Source organism: Ruditapes philippinarum, unplaced genomic scaffold (assembly GCF_026571515.1).
Source record: "Ruditapes philippinarum isolate M1 unplaced genomic scaffold, ASM2657151v2 ctg848_1_1_1_1, whole genome shotgun sequence".
Lineage (NCBI taxonomy): Eukaryota > Metazoa > Mollusca > Bivalvia > Venerida > Veneridae > Ruditapes > Ruditapes philippinarum.
In genome coordinates this window covers 180,975-188,782 of record NW_026860662.1, presented here as the reverse complement: position 1 = coordinate 188,782, position 7,808 = coordinate 180,975, and positions in this window count along the sequence as shown.

Genomic DNA, 7,808 nt, shown 5'->3' with positions numbered 1-7,808 from the left:
AAAATCATGTATTGTTCGAAAGAGTTAAAGAGAAAGATTGCTTAAGCAATGTTCAAGGAGTAATCATGATGTGCTAGAGAAGGTAAATTGAAGTGGAATAAACTGGTACTTGTTACTCCGGTGAAGATGTACTTTTTCATTTGAACTAATGTGAAGATATGACATACTTGATACACTCTACAGACACACGCTCGCTATGTTTTGTAAAACAGGGGTATTTATTATCAACAATATAAATGACAAAATAGCATTACATTGAATTACGTTTTCAAATGGATTACGGTTGTTTTGAAAACAATTAAATTTACCGTTAATATTTTTACTTAAAGCCACAATTGCATTACATTTGCCCTGGAATATCCGTTGTGGTGTGAACGTAAATAATCACAATTCTAATTTATGCTAACTGTCCCGGTAAAAAAAGAAACAACAGCAACAACAACAACAAATCGCCTGGTACATTTGGTATATTATTTAAAAGGAAAGCTTGAAAGCTTGAATGTTATATTCTCGCTATTTCTTATCGTTTGGTCTTTTGACAAGACTTTATTCAAGGTCTTGTTTCTACTTCTGTTTAAAAAAACAAATACATTTATTTCTATGACTCACCAACTAAGAAAGTGTGGCATCATTTAATATTTTTGGAGAACGATAATTCTGCTATAAACTTTCTTTAACCTCGTTCAAAGAATTACTTAAAACATTTAATTTGATAAGGGTATAAAGTTTAAACGTTCGAAATCAATATATTTATACATTAATCATATTTGCACAGACAGTTGCCATTTCCGAACGCAAATTTGCTATTTTCTATTTTATATAATTAAAGGCCACCAGTATGTTGTGAAGTTTTCCAGATAGACCTCACGTTAACTACATGCAGATTATAATAACAGCATGAAGATGGTTTGGATTGGTTCTTATTCTATAACTAAAATTCTAAGTATAATGTACTTAACATTAAACAGAAGGTTAACTGATGTAGGATAAATATGTTCGCTATTTTTTTTATAGAATATTGCAAACCTTAAACAGTACCATAGGAATCAGCTGATGCATATCATACTGTTTAAGATTTGTAATATTTATTTTAAAAAAACAACAAACAAACAATAAAAGTAAAAAAAAGAAAGAAAAAAGAATCACCAAAGAAAGCTTGAATGTTTAAGCAAGTCGTAATGTGTATAGGCTGCCATTTCTCGAATTCGTAAAAAATAATATAATATTTACTGTATAGGACACGTTCTTTGTCGTAATTCATTGTTTTACAGACATCCCACGTTGACAAGTGACATACCTGATAATCTATGAAATGAATGAAATTCCAGATATTTGTTTTGCAAAGATGTACACATAACATTGTGGGGGAGAGTAAAAAGTATTTTAAAAAATAATACGGAGCCGTAACATTGTGATCCTCGAAATTCCTAAATCATCAAAAATATACACTGACAAATTTACAAAATGGAAGAATTGCCATGCTATGATCATTTCCCATGTTTCAATATAAGTCCAATAACAAAAAACAATCTTAGGATGCTCATTTATTCCATTTACCTGTATGTCCCCTTCTTGCTATCCGCGGCCAAACCCAGTGTCTACCTCTTACACAATCTCCTTATTTGGATGATAACAACAATAACAACATGTACATATCTACCAATAATTATATTATCGATATCCTGCAAGGGGTCCATATGGAGGGAAAACTTTAGGACTGGAGGGGGAAATGATTCACACAATATAAAATTACGGTTTAGATGGGAGTGATGTCTTCCTTTGAAAATTGTACATCTCTATAATTGTTGTTTTACATCTATATCCTACCGTCATACGATCCAATCTTTCATATGTTATAGTTAATATACTTAAGATCATATAAGGCAGTCTTCTTTCCTGGAAAACTTTTGTGACATTGTTTATCATACAAGAACTGCTTTTACTGTTTAGTCCACGGCTTATAAATTTCAAAATATGTTTAGGTTTGGAAAGGTGTCGTTAGCATGGAGCATATAATGCATTTTCCAATGAACCAAATGTTCAGATGAGCAATTGCTTTGTTTACATATATCTCTCTGTAGATAGAGAAACGTTCACCTGGATGGGTTTCTATTTCCAAGACGTAGAGCAATTAAGTTAATCAATCGTCACTCAAAACAGCTCAATGTGGGGTCTGAAACAATGCTGAATCTCACAAAAGTAAGTTTTTACAATGATGTTTGTATTGTGTTTACTTTTACCTACTTTCAATGGTGTGTATTTCTTTGAAGTAAATAAGGATTGATTCACACTTATTAAGATAAAATGTTTCAGATGAAACTTGTCGGGCTTTATGATTTGTAAATGTAAACATTTTATTAAATTTTGGAAAATTATGTCTGAAGCTCATCAAATCATAATTAGTATACACATTGTTTCATCCAAATTCTTTTGAATGAAATCGTTGTGGAACATTACAGAATATGCCGTTAAAAAGCTCACATCTTGAAGGTAAGGGTTAGTTGATTTGTTTCTTTTTCTTCCTGTCTTGGCATGAACAAACTAATAAAAAATCGGCCTTAAGAATAAATAAAATAACGCGCCTTTAGTTAAAGTGGTGTCATTATTCCGGGTCTGCTGTTATAATATTTTGATTGTTCAAGAGCCATTGAATAAACTTGGTGCCAAAGTCTGCATGTCTTTCAATGGATGTATAGGAAGTCTCGTCATGTTTTTTAAACTGGGAACATTAGTTGCAAAGAGAGTAAAAATAAACTTGAATGAAATAATACGATATGAATTACTGGCATAAACACATATAAAATCATAATAGTTTTATCTTTTAATCTGGACAGTTACAGAGACGAAGTAGTTTATTTTAATTATGACTAATAATAATTTCTTGTACTATTGCTACAAAGTCTTTTTACAATTTTACAATTCATGTAAATGGGAGTATGCAGAATAGCCTTAACCCATGACCATGTTTGGTGTAAGCATGATGACGATGCAATTGGAAACAGTTTCTCACGCGACAAAAATGTTTAAACAACAGTAGTAATTGTCGAGAGAATGCGAAGCTGGCTTCACGTTTATTTTGATATTACCCGAGTAAGTCACAAGTCACCAGTATATCATGATAATTCCGTTCTTTGAATTTAATTTGTAATAAGTTATGCTTCTTTGATAATGTTTTATAATTATAGTAATGAATCACGAGGTTGATTACTCGTACAATAAACACTATATATATCTCAGTCCATTAACCTTCATCTGCTCAGAGAAATTTTCAGTAAAATAAAGTTTGGTAATTACTATATAGCCAGCTTGTGCAGTTTTAAACATTTACACTATTGATAACTGTGAGCAAAAACATTTTTGACTGTGTATAAAAATCATAATTTTGTTTACCGTGTCATATATCTTACGTCTCTTTCTAAGAATAGGTGAATAATTTATGACGATTGTAAGATTTATTAATTAAAAAAAAAAACTATCAAAACAGCTAATGGGAGGAAAAGGACCGACTGTAACAGAACAGTTTTGTGTCTTTAAAGAATTATGTAGTAATAAGATATTCATACGAAGATATAAAACGATCCACAGCTAAATGATGAAATTACTGTAGATGTTGAAAGTTCCTTCTGGATAGATCGTTGGCAAGGCCGACGTTCAATGAATGAGTGATAACTTTAAATATCTTATACCATCAGATATACACTATTATACAAACATGTGTATACATAACACAACTCGAAATGTCAGTATCAGCTTGATGAGTAATGTGTTCAGTGAAATATTAATTGCCATATGATTTTGTTGAATAAAATTTGGATTTCATTAAACATCAAATTTGCTATAATGTTGAAGCTGTGCACTGTGGGTGGTTCTTACATTTCAAGTTCAATAGGTGGTTAAAAATTGAGATTCATTTTGTTGCGAGAGCTAAGGTGATATTAGGGTTTTTTTTAGCTTTAAAATATGTTGTTGAAGTGTTTCCCGAATTGATGTGATTTTAACGAGCGCATATCTTAGGGAACATTCTATTGAGTGATACAGATATGATTTTCATAAGTGGGTTACTGTTACAAATTGTGTTGCCCTGTGTATTTAGAGCATAGGTAGTCTAAATCTAAAACTATAAATCACTTTGGTCCTCGTTAAGTAATAAAAAACACGTTAACTGGAATGTATTCATAATTAATTCCTGTATCAATGATATCTTAAAGGGGTATGGTATAGGTACAGACATACAGGCATAATGAAACCTGCACAATAGACTTTGAACTTTCCGTGATCTTAACTTATGATAAATGAAGCACTAAAAGAAGTTTGCGGTCACAGAGCTCGTGTTTGAGATATTTGTCTTTCAATTTGTAAAAATAAGTTTGCTTATTTCAAGGTCAGAAAGTTCACAGTCAGTGTTTTCAATGTCTTACTTTTCCGCTTGTCATATTGTTGAATGTCTTTTCGGTGATTGTGCAAAATTCCCCGAAATAATAAGCGCAGTTTGTTTATTGCTTTGCTTTATGTCTTAATGGCATACTCAAAGAATTTGAGTCTCTACTTAACTGATAACTGAAAGAAATGGAGCAAATATGTTATATGGAATTCCATTAAGTTTCTAATGTATCCGAAATTTGAACAAAATACCTATGCCAATAATAAAATAAAGATTGTTATCTAATGTTTAAGTAATGTGCTCCTGAAATGATCTGAATGAGTACAAAATTCAAATTTAATGGTAGATAACTCGAAAGGAAGCTCAGTTGCCACAATTTTGAGATCATGCAAAGTTTATATATTCCATTTTCGTTTTGCCGTTATAGCAACTTAATTAAATTAAATTAAAGAATTAATGTATTTCTAAGCCTAACAAATCAGACAATTCCACGTTAAACCACGCATCAATGATTATAAATAGGTTCGACTTGCTTCCTTACTAAATATGTAATATTTTCAAGTGCTACAAGTTACATGCACCATCGATATCTTAATACGTTTAAGAGCACAGAAATTGAATGGAGATCACGTCGATAGACATCCTAATGTCTCACATGCCAGAAATAGATGCCGTTCGACATTCAAAATGACTTGACATTTTCTAACTATAGTTACAGTAAATTTTAATTAAATTGCGGATAAATCAACAATTATTTTTTAAAATCAATAATACTTTTGACGTATTTTACGTAACGTCCATTTCCAAATCAAGAAGGCAAGTATGAAAATCAATGGGCTATTACTGATGCGAACAGAATCAAACGCTGTGTTTAACAGAGAAAAATAAATAGAGTAGAACTTAATAGCTAATAGACGAACAACTATTATTTTATTCACCGTTCATGGATTGCAGCCCTGAATATACATTAACCAAATTATTTGAAAGAATATAAATTAATAATTTACTCTTATGAACGCTATGTATGCTTATATCTTGAAAAACGTTCTTTAACGCAGTGTATACCACGATTAATATGCTAATCTGGCATTATTTCTATAAGAGATTCTAATTCTATTACGAAATACAAAACGTATTCCATATCCAGAACATTTTCAAACTTTCAACAATGCACTTAACAAAAACTGTGAAAACCGTGTTTATTTTAAGTGTTCTATTTCTGAGAATGTTCTGTTTGTGAGTCATCAACTTCACGTGAAAGTACAACCACTTGCTGAGAGTTGAAATGGAGTATTTCCTCGTGCTGAAAATGACGTCTGTTTATCATCAAAACTACAATAGGTAAGCATTGAACGATTTACTGTTAAGGCTAAATTGATATAATGAAACCATTGTATACACCAGCTTTAATTTCAATACAATTTCATAAATAAATATCCATTTACTTGAATCCTTTACTATTTAGATTCAGATATGTTGTTTTTCAGACTGTCCAGAAATATTTACTATCTGCAATTAAAAGGTATGTGCAACTGTGTCAAAGTTATCAAGTTTGATAAAAAAGGACGGGTAATTGTCTATTCATATTTTGAAGAAACATGTTACATCCTGCTACAATCAAAAGTGTATTTCAATGGATTATGCGAAAACTAGGTTTTAGATGTATAATTTTTATCACAGATTGACGAAAATGGATCTCTGCTAAAGTAATAAAACAAAAATCATAGTACTTGTGTGCTTCACAACTCTTAAAATTATGAATCGCCTTTGATAGATTATCTGGGAGTGAGATTCCATAACTCTTGAATACACAAATTTGACGAAGCTATTTGCAAACATACGAGTAGCGGTTGAATGGACTCAGAACTAGATGTGGCTTTCCTCAAGCACTTGAAGGAATAAGTTGTTAATCCGGTAATTCTTCTGGTTGAATGACTCTCGATGCACATGTCGTTCTATGCTGCACAGTACTGCTTTTCTAGCGGCATCATGTTGTATGGCCTCATTGTAAAATCGTGTGTACTCCAGCCTTATGAACGCCTATGAAAGCCGCCTGGACAAAGGAGGTGAAAAAATGGCAGCTTAACAATAAATAACAGAATACTACGAGAAACTGCATATGTTCTTAAACACCCTCTTTGTTCTCTATTCAATCAATCTCTTCAATGCAGTACAGTGCCCCTTATGTGGAAAGATGCAAATGTATGTGCAGTTTTTAAGAAAGGTGACCCCTCATTACCGAACAATTATCGACCAATATCTTTACTTTGATGTATAGAAAAGGGACTTGAGCGTATTATATTCAAATATGTTTTTAACTTTTTTCGTGATAACAAATTTCTTTCTTCTGTACAGTCTGGCTTTACACCAGGAGACTTAACAGTTAATCAGCTTACTTATTTATACAACACCTTTTGTAAGGCTCTCGACGATGGATTAGAAGTAAGAACAGCATTCTTTGATATAAGTAAAGCTTTCGACAAGGTATGGCATGATGGTCTTCTCTATAAATTAAAAAATGCTGGATTAAATGGAAAATTGCTGAACTGGTTCTCTGATTATCTTTCTAACAGACGTCAATGTGTCGTTCTTCCAGGAGCTCATTCTAATTGGTCAACTGTTAATGCAGGAGTTCCTCAAGGATCTATTCTTGGGCCTCTGTTGTTCCTGGTATACATTAATGATATTGTTGACGATTTAAACTCAAGTATACACCTCTTTGCCGATGATACTAGTTTGCACATAAAAGTTGACTATCCAATAGCTGCCGCGACAACTCTTCAATCTGATATTGATAAAATTTCAAGTTGGGCTGATAAATGGCTTGTAACATTCAACCCTTCTAAATCGGAAACTATGATCATGTCACGCAAAACAAATAAGCCTTATAATCCGCCACTTCTAATGCATGATCAGCCTATCTCCTCAGTAAATAGTCATAAACATCTTGGTCTTTACTTTTCTCATGATTGCTCTTGGCATGTACATATTAATTCTATCAAAGAGAAGGCTTGGAAAAGAATTCATATCATGAGAAAACTTAAATTTACACTAGACAGAAGATCACTAGAAGTTATATATCTATCATTCATAAGACCTCTCGTTGAATATGCAGATGTAGTCTGGATCAACTGTACACAATATGAAAAACTTGAACTTGATAAAATTCAACATGAAGCCGCCCGTATAGTCTCAGGGGCCACTAAACTTGTATCTCTTCAGGAACTTCAAAGAGAAGTTCTTTGGGAATCGCTCGAAAGCCGTAGACAGAATCACAAACTTATTTTGTTTTACAAAATGAAAAACGGTCTCACACCAGATTATTTATCGTCCTTAGTTCCACCATCAGTTGGAGAAACGTCTATGTACAATTTACGAAATGCTTCTGACATGCAAACAATACGTACAAGAACTTCTCCTTACCGTA